The sequence below is a fragment of the Acomys minous genome (assembly GCF_964271855.1).
Source record: "Acomys minous genome assembly, chromosome: 5".
Taxonomy (NCBI): domain Eukaryota; kingdom Metazoa; phylum Chordata; class Mammalia; order Rodentia; family Muridae; genus Acomys; species Acomys minous.
Window position 1 is genome coordinate 60,988,932 of NC_140494.1, and position 25,964 is coordinate 61,014,895.

The window sequence follows — 25,964 nt, forward strand, 5'->3', positions numbered from 1 at the left end:
CTGAGGACACGGGGAGAAGGGATGGGAGAGGGTGGGAGGAGTGACTAGGAGGAGAGGAGGGAGGGGCTGCCGTCGGCATGTGAAGTGAACATATAAATTAAAAACAACTGCATCGTGGCAACCCTGGCAAAGTGAGAGACACAGTGGTAGGAATCCTGGTGTTTATGTGTTCCTCTTCTTGACGTTGACTTCAGTTTGTAGTGTAAAGTTTAGTTAAACAAACATAGATGCTATGGAAGTGAGAGATTTGTAAACCCAGTAGAGTTCATCATGGGCAGTCTGGATTAGATTGATGCTAATACGAGTACCTGAGTGGCTTTGACTCATTCCCACAGTGAAGATTGACTTCCCTCTGAAATGAGAATGCACCAGTTTTCTGTCCTCAAACCACACAAGCTGGCTGCTCTTCAACCATAGTTCTGTGGGGATCACTAAACTTGAGACACAGACTCCATTATACACATCTTTGCCACTTTCTAGAGAAGCCTGTTGGTAGTTAATTCATACGGCTTACAGTTTGGTTGACCTTTTTCTTGGCCTTTGACTTAGAATAGTAGTTATGGGCTGAACTTGGGACTTTATACTCTGCTCTGTCATTATAGAGCTAGTGCTCCATTGGTAGTGAGTGCTGTAGCAGGAAAGTACAGGTATATGCAGAGCTAAACAGTGTAGTTTTATGAATGTTAATTATTATTATTTGTAATTCTTATTGTTGAGGATAAAGGAAAAGAAGGCTAGAGAGTGCTGGTGAGATGGCTTAGTGGGTAAAATGCCTGCCTCCATGCCTACAACCTCAGCTTGATCTTTGAGACTCACATAGTGAGGGGGAGAGAATAGACTCCTAAGTGGTCCCATGACTTCCACAGGTATACCATGGCATGTGCGTGTCGGCATGCATATGTACATGTCCATGTGTGTGCATGTGACACACACACACACACACACACACACACACACACACACACACACACACAGAATTTACTCCACACAAGGTGAGTTGTTATTGTTAAGGTACAGGGTTAGGCCTAAAGGCTAGGCAAACATTTTACAACTGATCTGCAATCTGACCCTGAAAAAGTCTCCTTTTAGTTGAGACTTGAATCAAGCAAAGGAGGCTGCTACAAGGGCCAAAGTGATCCTATGTCTACAGACCTTGAGATGAGAAGCCAGTAGAACATATTTGAGGGGGGAAAAGATGATTTAGTTGACATTTTGTAGGTTGGTGGGAAAGATGAGAGTGATAGGAAATGAATTTGAAAAGCAAAGCAAAAGGCAGTCAAATAAGTATTTTAGGCCAGTGTGAAGGACCAGGATATTGATAATAGTGAAAAACTAAGGTGTTGAGCAGTGCTAAACCTAACACATTTTTTCAGCGAGGTAACATTGCAATAACAGTTACCATTCATTGAAAATGTACATTGTGTCAGTACTGAGCAGTGCACTTTATGTGTGCTAAGCGTTCAATGATGCAGCTAGACAATAATGTGATTATGTACCTCAATGAAAAAGCTGGTTATGATTTAACCAACAGTGTTTAATTCTAAGTGGCTTAGTCAGGATTTGAACCCATTGTGAGTGATTATATACACAAAGCGATGTTGATCAATTTATAGATTCTGATACAAGATACAAATCCCTTTTACACAAGAAATGGATATAAGACCTCTTTTCATAAAGCACATTAGAATGCCTTTCTTCTTGTAAGGACAAATTCCTATTGCCTTGAAGTTTTCTAGTATACCACTGTGATGAGTCATCTATATTACCTGAGTGTGAAGAAGATCATGAAAGGTAATTTATGGTTAAAGTGGGTCATTATATCCTCTGTGCAATTTAAGTTATTTTTTGAGGCATGGGGACATTCTTGCTGTGCAGGAAGAATCTACTTGGTGATGCCAGTGTATGTGTGGGCGTATAGCCACCTACTGGACCATGGGCAACCCACCAGGGGCCATTAAAAAAAAAACCCAGTCTTTCTTTCTTAGTAATAAATAAAAGTTCTTGGCAGGGTGGTGGTGGCGGCACACATGCCTTTAATCCCAGCACATGGGAGGCAGAGGCAGGTGGATCTTTCTGAGTTCTAGACCATCCTGGACTACAGAACAAGTTCCAGGACAGCCAGAGCTGTTATACAGTGAAGCCCTGTCTCAAAAAACAAAACAAAACAAAACAAACATAAAAGTTCTTATTAAGTAACATTTTAAAAGATGATCTCTGAGCCTTAAATGGGAAATTTATATCATCCCTCCCTTCCCCAAGGTTTAGGTATCACTGTGAGGTGACATGGGTGAGGGAGAGATGCCCCTACCTTGCCCCTTGGTACCTATAGCAGGCAGAAGAGCTGGGCCCAGGGTCATCAGAGTGGGAGTGCCGGCCCTGTCTCTCACCTGCTGCAGCACGGGGAGAGTGGGCCCTGGGAGTGAGTGTTGCAGGTGATCCAGCCCCTGAGGGTGTGACTACAGGAGAGCCAGTCCTGCCTCATGTCTGCTGGGAGGTGGAGCAGACAAGGGAGAGATGCTCTCCTGCCTTCCTTGTCCCTTGCCGTCTACTACAGGGGGAGAGCTGTCCCTGGGATCATGAGAGTGGGCGAACTGGCTGTATCTCTCACCAGCTGCAACACTGGTGAGAGTGGGCCCTGCAGCTTGCCTGGGCAGCAGGACAGAGCTGGCCCTGGCTGTGGGGGTTGCTGCTAAGCCAGCCCTAGAGTGTGAGAGATCCTGCAGGCTGACCAGCTGAGATAACTCAGGGCCAGATCCAGGCCTTGGAATTGGCTCACCCCAACATCTACCCCATCAATGAACTGCTGGAGTTCATGAAGTAGCTGACCCTGTAGATCCAAAACTACAGGATCTCCATGGCACAGGGCAACAACAGGACATCTGAGAGGAGTCCCAGTGAGGTTCCTGCATTAAAAGTGTAGCAGAGGCCAGAGGCCTCGGACCAGACCAAGTCATTGCAATGAACATTTGGAAGCACAGGCGTATGGACAAAGGGGTATACCGTGGGACACACTGACAGCCTGCAGCTTCCATAAGATTTTCCCCTTCTGTCGCAGGGGAGATTGCAAGGGTGGAGGGCAGGTACGAGGGGAGAGGGAGATAAGTGGGATTGGGGTGCATGGTGTGGAATTCACAAAGAACCAGTATAAGGTATAATAAAAACAAAACTAGACATCATAGCATCCTTGACAGCCCTTCTTGAATGCTTTATGTGGGTCTTAATTTTTAGAAAAGAAAGAAAGAAAATGTCATGCTATTGAAACTTTTGTCTTTTTATGATTTCAACTTTCTATTGACAAGTGAAAGGTATATTTTTTCATCATGTATTATTTTTGTTTGGTTTTGTGATCACTATTATACTGACCATTTCTCTTTATTTTGTTTTTATCTTTTTAAAAGTGTGTGTGTGTGTGTATGTGTGTGTGTGTGGTTATGTGCATGTGTGTGTAGATGCCCATGGAGGCCAGATGCATCAGATCCTCCTAGACCAACCACTTGATGTGGATGCTAGGAACTGAACTCACATCCTCTGGAAGATCAGTAAAGGGTCTTTTTCCTGTGCCATCTTTCTAGCCTCTTCTCTTGAAGATTTTACTAATGGCTTTAAGCAAACTTATGCAAACAGGTTCCAGTAAAGATACCCTGTTTTGCCTGCTCCATTGCTTCATGCTGTTGTCTATTTTGGATAACTCCTTTAGACATAGTTTCTATAAAAAGAACATGGTATAGACTGCCAGTGACCTCAACCTCTTCTGTCATTATAGTGCTGTGCACTTAGTGCTAAATCCACCCAGGAATGTTTGCTAGCACGTGTGCGTTCTGACAGCAGTGTTGGAGTAGAGGGGAGCATTCTGGCAGCTACAGCCAGTCATACATGGAAGGAACTCAACTCTGAATTAGCTGTGATGTAACAGGAGTGAGGAGTAATTGACATCTCTGAGAACTGGTTCCAGTGGAGGCTAAGGTGGCACTTACAATCTTGTTCTGGCCTAACTTCTACCAGGTTAATTTGAGGACCTCTGGATGTGTGTCACAGATACTAGCATTTCAACTCCAGAAGATTTAGTATGAAACAGAGACCAAGGTTAATCTGATCTAGGCATGAAATGAAAAAGGAACAATAGAAGATAGCAATCCTTTTTTTGCTTTGTCAACTTTACTAGAGTGGAAAGTGCATAATAAAGCAGATTTTAATAAACTTTTCTTGACAATAAGTGATAATGACACCAGATGACATTAAAGATAAAAAGTGCTTAATCAAAAGAAATTTATTTTTACTTGTGGGTTGATAAGGTGTGATGGGGGAGCCGCTTTGTAATTTTTAGCAGTTTACAGGTAAGAGTATGACACAGGGTAAGGGTATGGTACTAGTGTAATTGAATCCTTAGCGCAGAATCTGCCTAAAGTAGAAGAATCACTTGAAAGTTATTAAAGAAGTTTGTGGAAAACGGATGTTGCTTTAAAGCCCAGGCTCCTCCAGCTCTCCAATGCGTCCTCCCTACTTGTTTGATGCAGCAGTTGAGTTAGCGGCTGTTCCTGAGCACTTCTGCATGCGGGAGATGATCACGGGCCTATGGAAGCAGAGACCATCTCTCTCCCCGGCCCAGCCCCTTAGCTTTCTAGAAAGGCAACTGAAGCGCCTCTGCTGGCCCACCTCCTCCTGTGGCTCCCTCGCTTGAGCAGTCCCTCTCTGCTTCCCCTCCCATGCAGAGTTAGATGCTGTGAAAGGAAAAGCAAAATGTTGGAGTTCAGAATTTGTGAGTTTGACCTTCCTCTGCACTGAAAAATTGGTAAAAGTTTCAGTTGTGGGAAATTGTTTTTTGAGGCAAAAGTAGTGGGATGTGTTTTGAAGAAAGCTTTCAACTGTTTGCATTTTAATGCCTTTTTTTTTTTTAGTGAAGTTTTGTCATCCCCTCGGTTTTGTTATTCTTTTCTAATCCTGTCTATTTTCCTGTAGTAACTCACTGTGATGTGTTTGTCTATGAATTCCAGGGGTTTTAAACTGGAAAATAATGACTGTCTCTATCAGTCATGAGGAGAGAGGGGACTATGGAAAAGCAGCCGGATAGTGGCACACAGACAGGAATTTAGTGAACAAAAGAAATGCTGCAAAGTAGATCAAAGTAGATCTTTGGTGAAAGAGAAAGAGCCAGTGATGTGGCAAAGCAGCAGGTTATAAGCTGGGAGCTGGCCTCCTGCAGTCACAGGAGGGTGTGTGTGGGGGAGTGAAGAACCAGAGATTTCTTTTCAAAGATCAAAGTTCACTTTTCCTCCCAGGCTGCAGTGGTGTGCAGAAGGTCAGGCTACGCATGCGTTATTGAACATTCCCCAGAATGCCATCAGACAGGTAGCAGGCCACAGGGTCAACGGTTGTCATCACCGCTTTACTGGGGTGAGCCTGAGGAAATTCCATATGGGACTTTGAAAAAAAATCTTTCTCCTCCTCCTCTTCTTTCTTCTTTCTCCTTCTCCTCCCTCCTCCTCCTTTTGTTTGTATTGTATTGTTTGTTTGTTTGTTTCAAAACCTGGCTGTCCTGGACTTGTTTTGTAGACCAGGCTGGCCTCCAATTTACAGAGATCTGCCTACTTCTGCCTCTGTAGTGCTGGGATTGAAGGCGTGCACCACCACGCCCTTCCAAAAATTTCTGTAGATTGCTTTTTTGGAAATGAATGAGATGGGAAATGGATTTACTAAAGAATAAGATGAAATAATATTTTAGATCCTTGAAGATATTACCATTATGGCATGCAAAATATATGAACCAGGATGATTTTACTTAAAAGATATGTTTAGGCTTTATTTTATTATTTTAGCATCCATCCACCCACCCACCTACCTACTTACCATCCATCTAATGTGTGTGCATGGGTGTGGGCATGTACCTGCCACAGCATGTGTGTGGAGGTCAGAGACTCAGTTTTCTCCTTCTACCATGTGGGCTTTGGGGAATGGCACTCTGGTTATCATGCTTGGTAGCAAACTCATTTACTGACTCAGATGTCTCACCAGCCCTAAGTTTAATTTTATTTACTGTAAAATGAGTGGAGAAATTACAATATAGTTAATTTAGCTAAAAAAATGTTTTAGACAGAAAAGATACAGGGTTGCTTTTAAGGAGAAGATCATGTGACCTGTAAATCTTGATTTGATTTCATTTCTTTCAAGAAAAGAAGAAAAAAAACACAGCCCCCTCCAAAAACCAACACTGCCAACAGCCTCCCCAATAAAACCCCAACGCCAAACCAAACCAATTGTGAAGGGACATTTCTCTGTGCAGCTTGACTGTCCTGGCCTCACTTTGTAGACCAGGCTGGCCTCGAACTCACAGCGATCCGCCTGCCTCTGCCTCCGGAGTGCTGGGATTAAAGGCGTGCGCCACCACGCCTGGCCTGTGAAGGGACATTTTAATAATGGTTTAGAGGACTGCAAAAGTGACCTCTGTTCTTTACCTTTCCTTAGGTCATGCCTTTTGCAAGGTGACTGTGTAGTGACTTCCATTAGGAGGATGGTAGCTGTGTCCCCCTCCCCCCTCCATTTGTCTAAGCTAGCTATCAGTGTCACAGAAATGACATTGTATCAGGTCTCAGCTTGAACCCCTTAGGAGTTAGTATACACTTGTACTTCCTTAGGTTATGGTGTTGCATCTGATCAAGTCTTCACCATTCTGCAGGGTAAATGATCCCGTGGAGCTCAGTCTCAGCTTAGGTTATTCTAGACCAGTTTACAGTCAGCTAACTTCAGGCTTGTGGGAGAGCCTGGGCTAGTTTGGCAGGACTGATACATGTTAACCCAGTAAGGAGGGGACAGCTCAGTGGACTGGAAGTCTCATGAAAATAGTATGTACCTGTTCTTCTAAACCATTGAACTTTGTGAATGAATTATTATGCATCCGCTTTAAGCTACATGGATAATGTTACTGAATTATGGACAATTGTGGTAAAAAAGGAAAAGCATTTATTCCTATGTAACACTGAAGATGAATGAATAGAAATAAAATATGATGAGATGTGCAATATTTATATAGCATCGCAAAAAACAGAGCATGAATGAGATCCTAAGTACAGATGTGTGTGCTATTTGTTTACTGTGCAGCTTTAGTTTAAAAATCCTTTGAAGCTTTCACAAACAAGTGTGTGTGTGCGCGTGTGCCTGTCTGTCTTTCTTAATATTTGCTTATATAGACGCCACCCCCACACCTTTTCTCCCCTATAAAAGCTGATTTTTAAGATGTAGAAAGGGGATTTATGAGACTTATAGCTAACTAGCCAACCTTTTCTCTACTTATTCTTAAGTTTTTTTTCCCCTTGGAAATATTTTCAGAGTATTCTAAGCTCTGCACATCAATACTGCTTAGATTATGGGGTTTTTATACTTGAGTTTTCTCTGTATGTCTCAGATGGAGAGGGTGTGTAAGATGTCTGTGGGGGAAAGGTTCTCTATTTGGAGAGTCCTACCATGAAAGAATAAATGCATGAAAAACATGATGAATCATTTATATATAAATTATACATATTATATATATCCCCAAACAATCCCCTAAATACCTCCAAGTATTTTCTTTTCTTTTCTTTTTTTTTGGTTTTTCGAGACAGGGTTTCTCTATGTATCCTTGGCTGTCCTGGACTGGCTTTGTAGGCCAGGCTGGTCTCGAACTCACAGAGATCTATCTGCCTGCCTCTGCCTCCTTGAGTGCTGATATTATAGGTGTGCACCACTGTGGCTTTCCAGGGTTTTTTAAATGTAACAGTGTAACTTTGTCTTACCCACAGTCAGTAGCATGGATAGTACTCTTGGGGTAGAGGTACCAGGAACATACCTTGGGAAATGAAGATCAGCAATAATAAATGATTTTGATGATCAAATTCAGTAAATTATAAATAATAAAAATTATAGGTCCTAAAGATACATTATACAGTAAAAAAGTTACCAGGTTCTAGCATGGTCTCATGGAAAGAGTATGTACCTCGTCAGAACTGGAGGAAATTGGGCACTCTACAAGTAGCTGTGAATAAGTCAATTGATACCAAACTTTAGATTTCTATAAAAATAGGATGATGCTGACTCCCAGATCTGGAGTGTGCCGCTCTGTGTATAGATGGTGTGCAAGCATTGGTCTGCGGGTTAACATGAATTGCAGGTTTCTTTCACAGCTTAGGGAGCATCTCTTCTTCGAACATGTGTGGAACATGTTGAATTTCACAGGCTTTTTCTGGAAAGCTGCTAGGCAGATTGCAGTTGGCTTTTACAATCAATAACATATGTAAACATAATTGTACAATTCTCCAAGGAATCATTGTTCACAGAAATGAATTTCAAAAAAGTAAATTTCCTATAATTTAAAGTTCCCCCTCTATTTTAAGTATTTTGGAGGGAAACTTTAAAAAAACGTCAGTTTTCTCCATTACTCATGAGTGTTTTGAGTATAGTTTAACATTTTCGTAATTTATAAATTATTATATTGTGGTATGCTATGTCTGAGAATGCCTTTGCAATGTAGACCTATTTATAATATTTTGGGTTCTTGACTGCTTCCCTACCCCATTTCTGTTGTTGCTTTTTGCTCCAGACCTACAGGAATACCTGCTTCTCCTTTAGTTTTTTGTTTCTATCAAGAAGGCTAGAGCTGGAGTAGATCTGGTTTTCCCTCCCCTCCCCTCCCCTCCCCTCCCCTCCCCTCCCCTCCCCTCCCCTTCCCTCCCCTCCCCTCCCCTCTCTTCGCTTCCCTATTTAGAAGTATATAACATGATTCTTAGCACATGGCTTTTGCCATCCTCCTTGGCTGCTAGGAGGCTTTTCTTGCTGACTTTCAGATTCTGGGCAGGTTTGTATTGTCTGTGTTGCTGAATGAGCAAGACAGAGTTAGATTCACAGTAGTTCTGTGGTGATGCAGTCATTAAGGCAGAAATGTACAGTTTACAACATGGTCCTGTCATATCATGCATAGCTTATATCTACATAAATCTTTGGTTCTGTCATCTGATTCTAAGCATTTTAACCAGATCTCATTTTTTTCCTCCGAACTTTTAAAAAGTAACTTTTAAAAAAGATTTATTTATTGTGTATACAATGTTCTGCCTGTGCATACACATGCACACCAGAAAAGGGCACCAGATCTCATTACAGATGATTGTGAGCTACCATGTGGTTCCTGTGGATTGAACTCGGGACCATCAGAAGAGCAGCCAGTGCTCTTAACCATTGAGCAATCTCTCTAGCCCCAAATTACTTAATTTTTTTTTTCTCACTTTGTAGACCAGGTTGACTTTGAACTCACAGAAATTCCCCTGCCTCTGCCTCACAAGTGCTGGGATTAAAGGCATGTGCCACCACTGCCACCGCCTGGATTTTACTCAGAATTTATCTCAGAATTGTTTTACAATTGTCAGCTACTAGCATTTAAAAATTTATACCTTTGTTTCATTTTTGTTCACTGGGTTATTTGGATGTATATGCGTTTAAAAATAAAAATATTATATGTACTAGATAATTTTGGGGGAGAATCAGTTAGGCTTAGCAGTGGCACCAAAATCCTGAAATTTTCTCCTTCAAATTTGTTGTTAGACTAAAAATAGAAAATATTCTTCAGGTACTTTTTAATTTTTAAAAAATTTTACTTTTTAATTTTTTTTTTTAAAGAAGGAGAGTAACATGGGGTTCTTCTTTATTGCCTAGGATGTTCCCAAATTCCTGGACTCAGTTGATCCCTCCTGATTAGTCCGGAGTAGCTCGTACTACAGGGCTCAGGAACTCAGTCCTGCCCCCAGCTCCTCTGGAATACTAAAAGCTCTCTCACTGCATGAGTTCTGACAATAGTGAGAATCTATTCACAAATTAGTTCCATAATTTAAATGTGCACATACTGGTATTAGTTTGATGAACTGAGGATTTAAAATGCAAGAAAGATACAGGTTGTCCCTAACTTAGTTGTTCATTTGGATCCGTGTAAGAGCTGTCCTGTGCAGTGTAGGATACATATAGATGCATGTGTACAAGCGTTGTGCCGAGTGGCTAGGATAGGCATGGTTAATGTGTTAATAAGTTGTAATAGCTTTCTCAAAATAGTTTCATGTTGAGAACTACATAGTAGATACGAAGTCAGTATGTCTGAGGCAACAGCAGCACATTGCAGAGCTATCAGAACAAATTCCGTCTCTGCTGTCATTTTAGTTAGTTCTTTTACAGTTTTTTGCACGTGTATATATAATGTATTTTAATCCTATCCAGCCCCACTCTCTTCTTTTCCTCCTCTCACTGCCTCTGGAATTCTTCTTCCCAGTGTCCATCTCCTACCCTCCTAACTTTTGCTTTTTGTAGCTCCTGAGTTTGAATGCCGTTGAATGTATGTGTCGTTCCTGGGTGATGCAACTCACCAGTGTCTACACCTCTGATGAAAGATGACCGCCCCGCCCTCAGCAGCTGTAAACTCCACAGCGCTCCAGCTGGTGGTGGGTCCTCACGTGCCCCTCCCTAATCCACGCTGCAGCATTGACATTCTGGGTCATGTGCAGGCTTTGTGTGGCTAAGCATAGATGCCGTGAGGTCATGGGTGCAAAGTACCTTTCATATGTGGAAGGCAGCATTTCACAGCATTCCTCTCTATCCTGGGGCTCGGACATTCATCTGTCCTCTTCCATGATGTTTCCTGACGCTTTGGCAATGAGGACGATATCAATGATCCATTTAGTGCAGAACAGGCAGAAATCACTCACTCTCAGTGAGCACTCACTGCTGCTGCCGCCCAGAAGCTCGCTGCTCTGTGTGTACAAGCATACGTATTTTGAAGGAAGGATAACACGTGTTTATTTAGCGCAACAGCAGTTCTCCCCAGGACCTATGACCTCCCTGGGCTTATAGTACCAAGCATGAATTCTCTGCTGGGGAGCAGCTCTTAAATCCAATCAGAAAATACAAATTCTTAAGCACCACAGTTTTAATGTTTCACTTAAATTTCAACCACAGATATTTCAAGTGATTGTCTGAATTAGAGTGTTCAGTTACTAAAATTGTTTCTTAAAAAAAGATGTATTTATTTTTCATGCATATGTACATGAGTTCTGTGTGCAGGTGCTCTCGGAGGCCAGAAGAGGGTGTCATCCTCTGGGACTGATTTAGGCAGCGGTCAGCCTTCTGATGTGGGTGCTGGGAACCAAGCTTGTGTCCTCCAAGAGCAGCAAGCACTCCAAGCTGCCGAGCCAACCCTCCTGCCCCGAGGTATTGATTTGTAGGCCAATTTGCTGCAGTGAAGACAAGAGGTGGATTATTTTTCCTTGTAGTGTAGCTTGAGAGAAAATATTGGTGGGCATGTACGTGTGTGTGCACTCGTGTACATGTGTGTGGAGGCCAGCATCTCCTTATTTGCTTTTCCATCTTACTATTTTTTGTCACTGTAAGACGTGAGTTAACTTAGCTGGTGAGAATTAATATTTTCTGTTGTTTTTATCCTTTAATGGCAATGAATCCTCCCTTTTCTTTTATTGCTTTTCTAACTAAATTTTGAACTGATTCAGCTAGACTGGCTTGTGAGCGTTCCCTGTGATCCTGTCTCCAATCTTTAGGGCACTGCCGTGCCTGGCTCCCCAACCCTCAGTGCCAGTTTGGGATCAAACTCAGGTCCTCTTGTTTGCATGGCATCTCCTTAGTCCCATTGTCATCTGGCTCAATTTTAAAGGAAAATTTAAGTTTCTATCAAGAAACACATTACTATGAGACTTAGGATCCCGGAGAAACACCAGCTTAGTGAGAAATTGAGATTCCAGGATGAGTTTCTTTGTTAGGGATTGGTAAGAGCATAAAGACAGTCTTATTTGCTCAGCCATTCTGAAAGCATTTGAAAAGAATCCAGGTAGCTCTGGCTTTGTCTCTAGCACCACACACAAAACTCAATAAGAACTTTCTGGAGTCCTATTAACTATATTTTGAGTTTTTAGTGATTTAAAGAAAATATTCACTAAAGTATTTTAAAGTGCTAGGCAGAGGAGAGTTTCATGTTTGATTTAAAGCCGAAATGTATTACTAGTACTAGTGATGTGACTGAGGCTGCTCCTAATCTAGCATGTTATAACTCAGCTTCTAATCTAGCATGTTATAACTCAGCGGATGCAGCGTCATTCCTCAGGGTTACTGTGAAACAGATGCAGAACCTTTATTGCCACTTGTGCTTTCTTTCACTCAAAGAAAGCTAACTAAATATTGTGGAGGAATTGGATTTCTGAGTAGACTAGAGTTATTTAGAAGTAACCATGGACATGGCCGACCCCCTTAACGCTTGAATCACTTTTGTTTAGTTTATGATTTTTCTAGCACTTTCAAGATTTATTATACTATGGCATAAGACTTTACCTTATATGTCCAAGGATAAGACATTTAATGCCACATGGACCATAACGTGTTTTATACAGCTTATACATGAAATGGTCATGCATCCTGCATTGCCATATGCAGTGAGCATAAGATGTTTACAAACTTTCAAAAATGTGGGAAGAATGCTCGATAAATTCCAAGTTCATTGTAGTTCACTGTAGTTTTACAGTTTTTAATTAACAATCTCTTTTGGCCAGGAAACATCAATATTGAATAATAATTCATATATAGGGATTAAAAACTGGTGAAATGCTAATTAGCATCATATTTCTTTTTTGCAATTCATATGAAAATTATAAAAATATAATTTTTAAGATTTCAGAATAGCTATTAATTTATATGCCTATTCTAAATGTATTATATATATTTATTTTTAAAGAAGAATATGGGAGTTACAAGGAGTTGAAGGGTATACTTGTTTACCAGTATCCCATTAACAGAGGATTTGACAGAGGGTAGTGTGACTGTCTTCTGTGGTTTTCTTGGGTAAGGTAGCATCTGTTTAGTGGGCACAGTCCTTATGATTCTAAGTGAACCTCTGTGCTCACGGGACTGCTGCGCTGGGTGCTGTGCTGGATGCTTATTGGGTAATGCTGTTCCCGTGCATATTCATAAAATGAATTTTGTTGGGGGAGTGGGAATTAAAGGTACATTCATATTATATATCTTGTAATTCCTGAAACTTATTTTTTTTTTTGAATTTATAATTAAAAATAAAATGTTCCTTTTGTTTTGGCTGATTTCCCTCTCAAAGACCTTGGCTAAAATAAGAATTATTTTGTTGACAAAATTACCAATTTATTTACATTCTACTTCTTAATCCCTTTTCTGTTCCGCCTTACAGTGCTGAATCCATCTCTGACTTGGACAGGCATCCTCATCTCTTTGGTTTCCTGTTGACATGAGTTAGAGTGGCAGGTTGACAGGCACACTTTTTAAGGGAGTGTGAATAATGAGTTGACCTTTCCACTGCTTTTTTCTAAACTTCGTAAGTTTATACAACTCGCTAAGCTATTTCTGTCTTGTAAACTGTCCCTCCCTGTGATAATGCTTCTGAAATTTGTCTTGATGGAAATGCTAGCTTTTGTTACTGCCTTTAAAAAAGTGTTCCAAGTAAAACCAGTAGCTCTTGCCTGAAGAAATCTTATTTTTATTATAATAGTAACAATAAAATAGAAGAAAATGGAAAGGCCTCACAAACATTTAATTATAGGCTTTCCTTGGATGCTTGTTTATACAGTGGGCTAGAATCTATTAGGATGAAACAAAAGTTATCTATGTCAGCTTATTATTAAGCACATATTACCTTATGTGTAGTTTCTTGAGTCCTGCAGTAACAGCCAAACATTGTATCTTTGTGGAAGAAAGAAGATTGGTGGATTCTGTCCAGAAGTCTATCTTTATTTATGCTAGCCAGAGAAGTGGCCTACCTTTTTGTTTGTACTATGTAACTATGCAGTAATTACTGTTCTTAATCTTACCCAGCCAACCTTACTTATGTACCCCAATAGGCACCATACCACAAATCTTTCTCATAATCTACATGATTTGTTATTTTTCAGAGAATAATATATCTTTTGCAAATATACAAGGTGTAGCTTCCTCAATTCCTTTCTGCTTTTGCTGTAAAACTGTCTTGCCTGTCAGCTAGCGTGCTTGTTGGCGGCCACTGTTGCCAGAAACTATAGATAAATGAAACAGTTCTGATAATTTATAATCCCATAGACATTCACAATGCTCATGAGAAAGTGAGTAGGTCTAAGTATGTGTTACTATGAAGGAGGCCTAAAGTGGTCTGGAGAATGCAAGTTTATGAGGACTTGATGGTTAACCTAAGATTTAATAACAGAGTGGTTGTTTCTATTCAGGGAGAGGAGGAGGCCTCTTATTTCTTTTCTTTCTTTGATACAGTGTCTCTCTGTGTAGCCTTGGCTGTCCTGTAACTTACTTTGTAGACCAGGCTGGCCTTGAACTCCCTGAGATCTGCCTCCCAAATGCTGAGATTAAAGGTGAGCACCACCCCAACTCAGTGAGGAGTGCACCTCTTTAGATGTAGTAGACAGTATTATGAAAGACATATTTTAAGATGAGTGTGATGTCTGAGATTTGTAAGCCTAGCACTTGAGATGCTAACACAGGAGGCTGGGTGCAGCTTGAAGCCACCCTGGGCTACACAGTGAGTTCCAGACCAGCCTGAGCTTGAGAAAATCTTGTTTCAAACAACAAAAAACAAGTAATAACAATATCAGAACCCAGACAGGCATATTCTAGAAACTGAGAGAAATCTGACAGTAAGTAAGAAGGAACATATATACTTGTAGTAACTATATTTGGTAGTAATTTATAACTAAAATGGAAGCAGAAAAATAAAAACACACCAGTTTAGGAATGTCTTGATGGAACAGAAAAAAATTAGTTTTACTAAATGTCATCCCTGCACGCGTTTTTTATTATTCTCTCTGAGATGGGAAGGACAATTCCAGATTGATGCAGCCAAAAGTAGGCTGACTGCCAGCAGGGGAAGCATTTACACAATTATTTTCTCTTGTGAAACACACACATGTGCACCCACACATATGCATGCACACTCATGCACACACATACTCTCTCTCTCTCTCTCTCTCACACACACACACACACACACACCTGTGTGCACGCACGTGCGTGTAAACACACACACTTGAAAGAATTGCTCAGGGGTTTTTATCAGATTTTTCTTTTAAAAAATGAAGTCAGAACCCATCTTAAGGAAAACAGTTGGAGATTTTGTGCCCATTTATTTTTTAAGTTAATTTAAACATTTCAGACTTTATGTCTGTGTCTCAAACTTGATAGTTACCTAATACTTAAAAGTTTTCTTGAGATCCCTGGTCATAATAATTAACACTTTTTGTAATCATGCAATGAAATATATCAACATTTTAGCTAGCAGTATTTTTAAAATGACTGATGCATATGTCTCAGAGTTGTGCACAGCTGAGGTCCACTTCAGGGTGCAAAGTAAACCGTTACATTCCAGGGAGGCTGTGGCAAGTTTGTTGTCAGTGCCCCACACTACACTGACGCAAGACATTGGCACTCTGAGGGAACCCACAGTGTCCTACGTGGCTGCTAACTGCTGCTCCCGCTACACCCCTGTGTGAGGGGCTGCACTGTGAGGTGAGCAGTGTGCTGTGGTAGACTGAAGGAAGCGGAAGACTCTAGCTGCTTTACACTAACTCTATTATTAAGTATACAGAAAAAATTGCCATTTTTCTCAGTATGAAGGGATTTACATGGTTCTATCTTTTGTAAGACACTTTGTTTATATTCGTAAAATTTTTTTCATTAAATTTTATTATTCAGATTACATCTTGATTGTTATCCTGTCACTTGTATCTTCCTGTCCCCTCTCCCTCCCTCTTTCACCCTATTCCCCTCCCCTAGGCCTCTGACTGGTGGGGTCCTTTTCCCCCCACCGTGTGACCACAGCCTATCAGGTCTCATCTGGACAGCCTGCTCACCCTTCCTCTGAGTGCCTCCAGGCCTCCCCACGAGGGGAAGTGGTCAAATAGGGGCCACCAGAGTTCATGTCAGAGTCAGTCCCTGCTCTCCACACAGCTGTGGAGAATGTGCTGTCCATTGATTAGATCTGGATAGGGGCCTAGGTTTACTACATTATATTCTTTTTTATTAAGATGTGTTAGTGAACACTAATGAAATTTTTATTAGCATTCTTAATACATATTTTAATTTTTAATCATTTGTTGTGGTAAACATTTAACATTGTAAAATCCTTTTGGAGTCATGATCCGCATTTTAAAAAACCAAACAAACAAATAGAAAAATAGAGTAAGAATTGTCAGAGTGTCAAACATAGTACCATTTCCTAAAATTTGTATTATACGCGCACGCTCTATTTACTAGCTGTGTGGCCTTTGGTAGTGTTCTTATGTCTCTGTGATGCCATGCTGACTTTTGAATTATGTGGTAAGCATAATTTTTATGTAGACTATTTGCTCCATAAACACCGGTTGCTGTTGCTACTGTTTGGAGTGTCAGTATTACTGAAAGGCTTTCATTTCTCCTACCAAGGGTTTTTTATGCATGGCCTCAGATTCACATACACACACACACACACACACACACACACATACACACACACACACACACACACACGAAGACAGTTGCTTCATTTGGCTAGTTAATTTATTGCACACTTCATCATCTACAGGAATTTTAACTTTGCATTAATTTAATGGAGGACCACCTGTTTCTCTTTTACAAAACACAGGCAGACTATTCCTACTTCTTTTGTATCAGAGATGTGGGAAGCTGTGGACCTGACTGCTGCATACTGGCCTTTGAGTAACTATCTGACTTACAGCTGAATTTAATAGAGGCCTCTCTCTTGCAGAAAGAGGACCTGGGTTCAGCTCAGAATAGCAAGTGGTCTTAGCTTATAAGCCATCTCTTCAGTCCTTAAGTTTTCATTTTTAAAAAGATGTACATAGAAAAAGGAAGCAGAAGTTAAATACACAATTTAATATGTGTTAAAAGACTGTATTTTTAAAAATCTGTTTTATATAACCAGCCTCATTTAGTAATGAATAGTTAGGTGCATTTTCTTATGATGATTATTAGTGAAGTATACTTCTGTTAGTAAGATTGTGCTTGTCTGCCTTCCTTCTCCCAAGTAGCATGTACAAGCTAATAGCATCTGGCAGTGCAGATAGTGAAAGCATTGAAAGTCATGGCCTTTGCAGGGAAAGCCACTCTATGTCACAGAATAACTAGCCTAATGTATCAATGCTGTTGAAACTTTTTTCACAGACTTCTCAAGCACTTAGGTTAGTAACTGTTAGTGTTACATATTTTCTTACCCTCACTTGCAACATTGTCCCAGTAATATAAGAGTTAAAGTCCTCAAATGTTTGGGTTGACAAACTTCTCAAGGTTTTGAAGCTATATGTTAGTAATATAAATTTCTGGTTTTCTTTGCAAATTATTGTAAAAAATTAAATATCTATACACCCAAACTATTTCATATTTCAGTAGAGTGCTGTTTCATTAAGTGATCTTTTAATTTATTTTATAAGTCTAGTCAAGTATTATCTCTTCTAAATTACTAATAAATATTCTTCTTAACTAGGTAAACATCTTACCTAGGGATTGTGGGAAATTATAGATGCAATTTATGGAAACAAGGGTCGGGCAGTTACTCTTAGAAAGCAGAGTAAATGGAGGCCTTATCAAGGTGAGGGTAATGAAACTTGAGTCCAAATGCATTTCTTTTTTTTTCTTTGATTAATTTATTTGTTCATTTCATACCCCAATTGCAACCTCACTCTCTCTTCTCTTCCTGGTTTCACCCTTCTGCCCACTTCCCCTCACCTTCTGGGTTCCAGCCCACCCTGGCACATCAAAGTCATGTCAGGACTAAGTGTGTCCTCTTTCACTGAGGCAAGGCAAGGCATGCCTCCTAGGGAAATGGAATCCAGAGGGAGGCAACAGAGTCCAAGTCTAATAAGGCAATCCCAGGTTCAATTGTTAGGGGACCCACTTGAGGACCAAGCAGTCCGTCTGCTTCTTATGTGTGGATGGCCTAGGACCAGTCCATGCATGTTCTTTGGTTGGTGGTTCAGTCTCTATGGGCCCAGGTTAGTTGGCTATGAAGGACTTCTTGTGTCTTTGACTCCTCCAGCTCCCTCAGTTTGTCCACAAGACTCCCCAAGTTCCTTCTAATGTTTGACTGTGAATCTCTGCATCGGTTTCCATTATCCGCTTGATTAAGCCTCTCAGATGACAGTTATGTTAGGTCCCTGTCTGGAGTGATAACAGAGCATCACTAATAGTGTCAGGGGGTGGGTCTCTCTCAGGGGGTGGGTGTCAAGTTGGCCCAGTCATTGGTTGGCCATTCCCTCATTCTCTGTTCCACTTACTATCCCTGCACGTCCTGTAGGCAGGACAAATTTTGGGTTGTGAGTTTTGTGGGTGGGTTGGTGTCCCCTCCCTCCACTGGAAGTCCTGCCCAGCTACAGGATGTGACCACTTCAGTCTCATTATCCCCCGCTGCTGGGAGCCCCAGCTAGGGTCACCCCTATATTTTCCCAGGAACCTCCCCAATCCCAGGTCTCCAACTTATCCCAGAGATGACCCAGGACCGAAGTGAATTTGTTTATATGGGGAATGCAAATGTCACTCAATTACTGATGCAGTGTGACACTGCTATAGCAGTTCTAAGAGGGTCTTCAAATGTTCAGTTGCCTAGAATATAGAATATTAAACACAGAATCACCTTGTGAAATGGATCAAATGACTGGGGTGAGCCATTGTGATGGTGGGAACCAATTGCTGGTACAACATTTAGCATTTTTATTTCCTGTTTGAGTTGGAATTGTATTTAGGAATAAAATCATTGAGATTTTGGTTTTAAATAGAACTAAATAGCTTTGGGGTGGGGAATGAGGTGAATTGAACTGGGTCTTTCTGGTGGTGGTTGTTACAGAGTATATAACATGGAGTGAAATGTGTGCTCTGTCAGCAGGAGAAACTGTAGGCTGTTGTTGCACAACTGCACTTGACATTTATGACACTCATTTTAAAGAAGCTTTAACAACGTTGATGCTGATGGCCACCCAAGCAGCTATCATGATTAATGTGATGGGCCTGAAGAGCACTGGCGAGTCACAAACCCTGAATAAATCAAACAAGAGCTTACCAAATATGGGCTATTTATTTTCGTGGTGAGTTTATGGAGACCAAGGCTTTTCATGAGGCAGTTTTTATGCTCGCTAGTGTCACTGAACACTTGCCGCGTGCCAGGTGCACCCTCATAAGTTCTTTCTATTAACTCATTTGATTCTCTCACAAAACAAGGTGAGAATTCTTAGTAATTAACACATTCTCTTCTGGTTCATGGTAATCCTGAATATTTTATTAAGCATCTTACTAAGTATATATTCTGAAATATACAAGAGATGAATTTATGATGACACTAATATTCCTTTATTACATCATCTACATTTGCTAAGACCTCGCAACTGCTGGATTACGCTTTAAATGTAGCGCCTGTCCTGATTACCCCCGTTTCAGTAGTCCTAACATCAATAGGAATTCCTGGTTCTCGATGCAGAGAAAGCCCTTGTGAATGTGATTTTCAAAACAAGTGTCAGTCATTGGTTTTGGGTTACTTACTGTGATAATCTGTCTAGATTTTTCTGACATAATTTGCTAAAATTCTGAGTTGTATATGTAGTTGGTCCTACATTTATGTACTTATTTATTAAATGTATGATGTGTATGTTGTCACCGTACATATGTGGTGGTCGGAGGATCATGTTCTGGAGTCAGATCTCTCCACCTTTAAGTGGGTGCCAGGGATGACACCAGAATGTCAAGTTTGCAGGGAAGATGCTAAGTCATGTCAACCGCTCATCCTGAATGTGCTTGAAGGCATCATATTTCACTTTGAGAAATTTTTTTGTGAGCCGGGCGTGGTGGCACACATGCCTAGCACTCAGGAGGCAGAGGCAGGAGAGTCTCTGTGAGTTTGAGGCCAGCCTGATCTACAGAGTGAGTCCAGGACAGCCAAGGCTACACAGAGAAACCCTGTCTCAAAAAAACCAAAACCAAAACAAAACAAAAATTCATGCACAAATGCCTTCCTGTTGACAGGTTACTTCTCCTCTCCACATAATTATACTATTAGTAAAAGTGGTGTTGTATTTCAGGTAACCAATATGCATCCTCCTGTGTTTTGGGAATCACAGGATCTGATCCTTTAAACAATGCAAAGGCTATGCAAATAGCTGTTGGGCTGTTCTGCTCAGCGAATGACAATGACGATAAAAACAATACCCAAAAAGTAACTTTTTCTGAGTACTTTCTCCCTATGGTTGGCATCTTCAGTTAAATATAGCCATAAGTGATTTTATTTCTGTTAATGTCACACCATGCATTTGGTACTAGGCTTTGAGCTGAGTGCAGTGAGAGGCATATCCCATGGCCCTTCTTCAGTGGTCCTTATTCCTAGGTGCAGTGAGAGGCACATCCCATGGCCCTTCTTCAGTGGTCCTTATTCCTAGGTGCAGTGAGAGGCACATCCCATGGCCCTTCTTCAGTGGTCCTTATTCCTAGGTGCAGTGAGAGGCATATCCCATGGCCCTTCTTCAGTGGTCCTTATTCCTAGGTGCAGTGAGAGGCACATCCCATGGCCCTTCTTCAGTGGTCCTTATTCCTAGGTGCAGTGAGAGGCACATCCCATGGCCCTTCTTCAGTGGTCCTTATTCCTAGGTGCAGTGAGAGGCACATCCCATGGCCCTTCTTCAGTGGTCCTTATTCCTAGGTGCAGTGAGAGGCACATCCCATGGCCCTTCTTCAGTGGTCCTTATTCCTAGGTGCAGTGAGAGGCATATCCCATGGCCCTTCTTCAGTGGTCCTTATTCCTAGGTGCCTGTGATCGTTGAGCACTGTTTTATTACATCTTACAGCCAGGAGGGCCTGGGCTCACTGCATTGTTTCTTCCTAGGAGCCTGGTGTTCCTGAGGGTTGTAGAGAAAAAGCACTGTTATAAATGCCTCCTTCTGGGGAAAGTTTCCTTTCTCTGTGTTACCTTCCAGTTACACATATTTCTAGAGATAAACTTTAAGTCTTTATAGAGAAAGCCACAGCAAGCTCATTCTTGAGCTGGCATATCTAGCTTTGCTGTATCTGCCAAGAGGAATATAAAGTTCATCTCCCATTGATGTTTTCTTCATTACATATGTTCATTTTGCAGATTTTTCCCCATTAAGAAAGCTGAGTTGAGCTTTTCTCTTGCTGTGGTTTTATATTATATTATTTCTGTCTTCTCTGTGCCTCCTCCCCTCCATCTTTCCCCGCTTTCTTACCTTTCCTAATCCATTTTTTCTGTTTTTCTTTCTTCACCCCCGTCTCATTTAACCCCAAATATGAGTCCAGAGTTGGCTTCTGTAAAGTTAAATGGAAATTTTAATTTGAGGGTTGTTTAACACCCCCCCCCAAAGTTAATTAATAGAAATATAACCTTTTTTTTTTTGGAAAGCCTTGAAAAATTATAAATCAACTCTTGGTAACGTTTAGTGATCTTAAATTTATTTATTTTTCTTTTTATATTTAAAAATGTCATCTCTTTAGTTTCTATTTCTGCTTTGACTGGTGAAGCCCATTTTATTGTATTTTTGCTTATATTTATAATTCTTAGAAGATACTTTTAAAGCTTTAAAAAATCTTTGATAGTAGGACAAGATACTAAAATTTTGTTTAGCCAATTTAAAATTAGCAATAATGGGAGTTTAAAGTTAAGAAAGGCTAATATTGATGAGTGCTCTCACTCCGTGTGGATCACAAGTGTCTGTAGTTCAAGAGATATAGAGACAGATGCTGAGGTCAGGGGCTTGTTCTGCAGTCACTGCAGACTCTGCACAGCTGCCCAGGGAGTCCTTCCTTTTCCTCTCTATCTAAGGCCATCTCAGTGACCTCTTTTGCTATATGCTTTTCTTAAAGTGGAGCATCTTTATTGAGAGCTAGACCACCTAACTGTAGAGGGGAAGGGACATTTCCCCTGTGCCCTCTGAATACTCAGGGGAGCAATTTAAGTGGGTGAAAGGTTGTACAGTGGCTTGGGAAGAAGCCTCTCGGGCTGCTGAACAGATGATGGGGCATGAAGATGGACATAGAGGACACTGGAGTGACAGACATCTGTCCAGGTGTGCTTCTCAGTAAGAAGACAGAAGGCAATTGTATGTACTCTTCTGGGAACGTTACAGAAAAATTGTCTCCAGATTGGGTGAGGGAAATGAAGGAGAGGCCAGAGGGATGTGAATTCTGAAGTAGGTTCTAAGCTCCCTCAGCTTGTCAGAGCATCAGTGTTTGGGGTATTACACCAGTGTTCATGAGCTCCTGTGAGTATGGACTGTTTCTGAGATACAGGCATCCCTTTACAGGACTCCCAGGTGAGCATTAATAGGATGGTCGGCTGGGTAAGCTACATACAAATCATCATCTGTCCATATCAGATCAAGAACTTTAAAAAAATGCTGCTTCAAATACTTTTTAAAATTTATTTTTATTATAAATGTTTCATGTGCGTATGTACACTATGTGCATGCAGTACCTATGGAGGCCAGTAGAGGGCACTGGATCCTCTCATACAGAAGGTACAGCTGGTTGTGAGTCACCATGCAGGTGCTGGGAATCAAACGTGGGTTCTCTAGAAGATCAGCCAATGCTCCTAATCTCCGAGCCATCCTTCCAACTCCTGTTTCTTTCTCTTTTTTCATATTTAATAACTCCTTCTTACATATACATTTATATTATTACACATATACAATAAACTACCTATAGCAAGAAAAACCTTGACACAATCAGGAATTATATAAATGTTACATTCTTAGTGTTTTGGCTATTTGTATTCGGCAGCCTTGAAGAAAACATCTTTCCTATCTTGGTGTGTCTAAAATTCTGAATATAACTCATTGTCCATCACATTTTGTCATTATCAACTTAAAACATCTATCTAGACCTAAAAACATCTTAACCCCTAAACAACTAAGCTTCATTGTATAACTAAACTGTCTGGTCTTCAACTCCATCAGAGACTTGAGAAGGAATAAACTTGATTACCTGAGTATGCCGGAAGTGCAGGTTAATAGCTTTCCAAATGAGAAGATGACAGAGACAGTTTGCTACCTGAGTAGTCAACCATAACCCTCTTTTGTTGGGGCATCTTCTTCAGCCTTCTGGCCCATTATATCTGACAGACGTATTGGTGAGGCAGGAACTATTGAGGACTTGCCTACCCTGTCTTGGCAGAGTTTGGCTGTTGACTCTGCCTTCATCCAAGCTTGCCCTTTCTAAGGGCCCTTTCTGTCTGTGCCAACTACTGTTTCTAATTTTTAAAGATTTGTTGTTTTTTGTGTTTTTTTTTGTTTTTTGTTTTGTTTTTTTGAGACAGGGTTGCCCTGTGTAGCCTTGGCTCTTAAAGACTCGCTTAGTAGACCAGGCTGGTCTCTAACTCATAGTGATCCACTTGCTTCTGCCTTCTGAGTGCTGGGATTACAGGCATGAGCCACCACACCCATCTTAATCTTTAAAGTTTATGTCCCTTTCTTTCACTTCCTAGATTAAATTTTATTTTTTATATTTTTATTATTTTAATTTTTCCATATGTATACAACATTTTGATCGTATTTTTTCTCTTTCCCAATTCTTCCCAGATCCACTCATCCAGTATCATGTTCTTAAGTCCTCTCTTAAGAACAACCAAAACTTCAACCAACCAAGTAACCAACCAACCAACAAAACAAAAAAAGTGTATACACACACACACACACACACACACACACGCACACGCACACACACACGGGATTGATTTGTGTGACCAACTCCTCATAACATGAAGTCTGCCAAGGAGTGTGATTGATATAACCAATGTTACTCCACTGAAGAAAACGGATTTCTTTCCTCTCTCAATAGATGTCAATTTCAGTTAGTTCTTGGGTAGGTATAGGGCTTTGTGCCCTCTTCCCCTTTTCCATGCTGGGAGTTTATCTGTCTTGAGCTTGTGCAGGTCTTGTGTGTTCTGTCACGTTCTCAGTGAGTTCATATGTGCATCAGTCCTGTTGTGTACGGAAGATGCTGTTTCCTTGAAGACATCCAACACTTCTCATTCCTGTAGTCTTTCTGCTTCTTTTTCCACATAGGTTCCTGAGCTAGGGGACCCATATGAAGATCAAACTGCCCATCAGTTACATATGTGTAGAGGCCTAAATCCAGCCCATGCAAGCTCTTTGGTGCTCCCATCTCTGTACGCCTCCGTGGGCCTAGGTTAGTTGACTCTGTTGGACTTCTTGTGGCATTCCTTTCCCCTCTGGGTCTTTCTATTCACTCCCATTGTCCCCAACTCTTCCACAGCACTCCCTGAGCTCCATCTAATGTTTGGCTGTGAGTCTCAGCATGCGATTTGATCAGATGCTGGGTGAGGCCTCTCAGAGGATGGCTATGCTAGTAGGGTCCTGTCTATAAACATAGCAGAGTGTGGTTAATGGTGTCTGGTTGGCTCTCTCCCATGACATGGGTACCAGATGGGGCCAGGCATTGGTTGGGCATTCCTCCAGTCTCTGCTGTCTTTATCTCTGCACATCTTGTAAGCAGGGTGAATTTCTGGGTGGATTGGTGTTCCCCTCCCACCACTATAAGCTCTGCCTGGCCAGAAGGTGGCCTCCTCAGTCTCCATGTCCCTTGCTGCTTGGAGCCATCTAGTCATCAGGTAGTCACCCCATACCCTCCCTGGAGCCTGCCCTATCACAGGGCTTCAGCTTGTCCCAGCGATGCCCTGCCCTGGGTTTCTGTTTTCTCTCCAAGCCTTCTCACCCTACTGTCCCCACATCTGATCCTCCCCGCTTGTTTTCCTCCTCACTCTCTCTCCTACCCAGTTCCTTCTCTTCATCCACTTCTGCTCTCTCTTTTATTCTCCCATCTGAGTTAGATTCAAGGAGGCCTCCCTTGGGCCCTCCTCATTGTTTAGCTTCTTTAGGTCTCTGTGTTGTAGCGTGATTATCCTGTATTGTACGGCTAATATCCTCTGATAAGTGAGTATACACCATGTGTTTCCTTCTGAGTCTGGGTTACCTCACTCAGGACGATCCTTTCTAGTTCCATTCATTTGCCTGCAAATTTCAAGATTTCCTTGTTTTTAATAGCTGAGTAGTATTCCATTGTGCAAATGTACCCCAGTTTCTTTATCCATTCTTCGGTTGAGGGACATCTTGGTTGTTTCCAGATTCTGGCTATTACAAATAAAGTTGCTATGAACATAGTTGAGTAAATGTCCTTGTTGTATGGTGGATCAGCTGATTTTAAGTCACCACATGAGTGTGAGAATCAAATCTGGGTTCTCTGAAAGAGTAGCTAGTGCTCCTAACCACTGAGCCATCCCTCCTGCTCCTCTTCCTTCCTTCCTCCCTCCCTCCCCTCTTTCCTTCCTTCCTTTCTTTGTTGTTAATTTATTACATATACAGTGCTCTGCCTGCATGTATTCCTGCACACCAGAAGAAGGCACCATATCTCACTATAGATTGTTGTGAGCCACCATGTGGTTGCTGGGAATGAAACTCAGGACCTCTGGAAGAGCAGCCAATGCTTTTAATCACTAATCCATCTCTCCAGCCCCCTGCTCCTGTTTCTAATCTTTAAAGTTTATGTACTTTGCTCACTGGGAAAAAAATGTATATAATTATGTTAGTTCCTACAATAATTTACTTAAATTTTATGGCAATACTCAAATTATAATTCATCTGATATTCTTTAGTTGTTTGTTGCTGAAACAAAAACAAAACAAAGCAAAACAAAAAGAAAAGAAAGGCCAGGGAGATAGTTCACCTGGTGAATGTTTGCTATATGAGCAGAAGGACCTGAGTTTAGCCCCTAGCGCTGGCAAAAAGCCAAGCAAGCACTTGTAATCCCCGTGCTGGGGAGGGAGAGGCAGGCTGAGCCTGGGCTAGCCTGAGCAGTGAGCTTCTGCTCCCCTAGACAGCCTCTTGAGAGTACCACCCCCAGGTGACCTCTGGCCTCTGTGCACACAGGCACACATTATCATAAACCTC

The 25,964-nt window shown here is 41.3% G+C and overlaps 1 protein-coding gene across 2 annotated transcripts in view; it reads left to right on the forward strand.

Annotated features, from left to right (window-relative positions):
* WDR70 (WD repeat domain 70) overlaps positions 1-25,964 on the forward strand; it is a 221,056-nt gene that overhangs the window by 85,207 nt on the left and 109,885 nt on the right. The window lies entirely within an intron of this gene.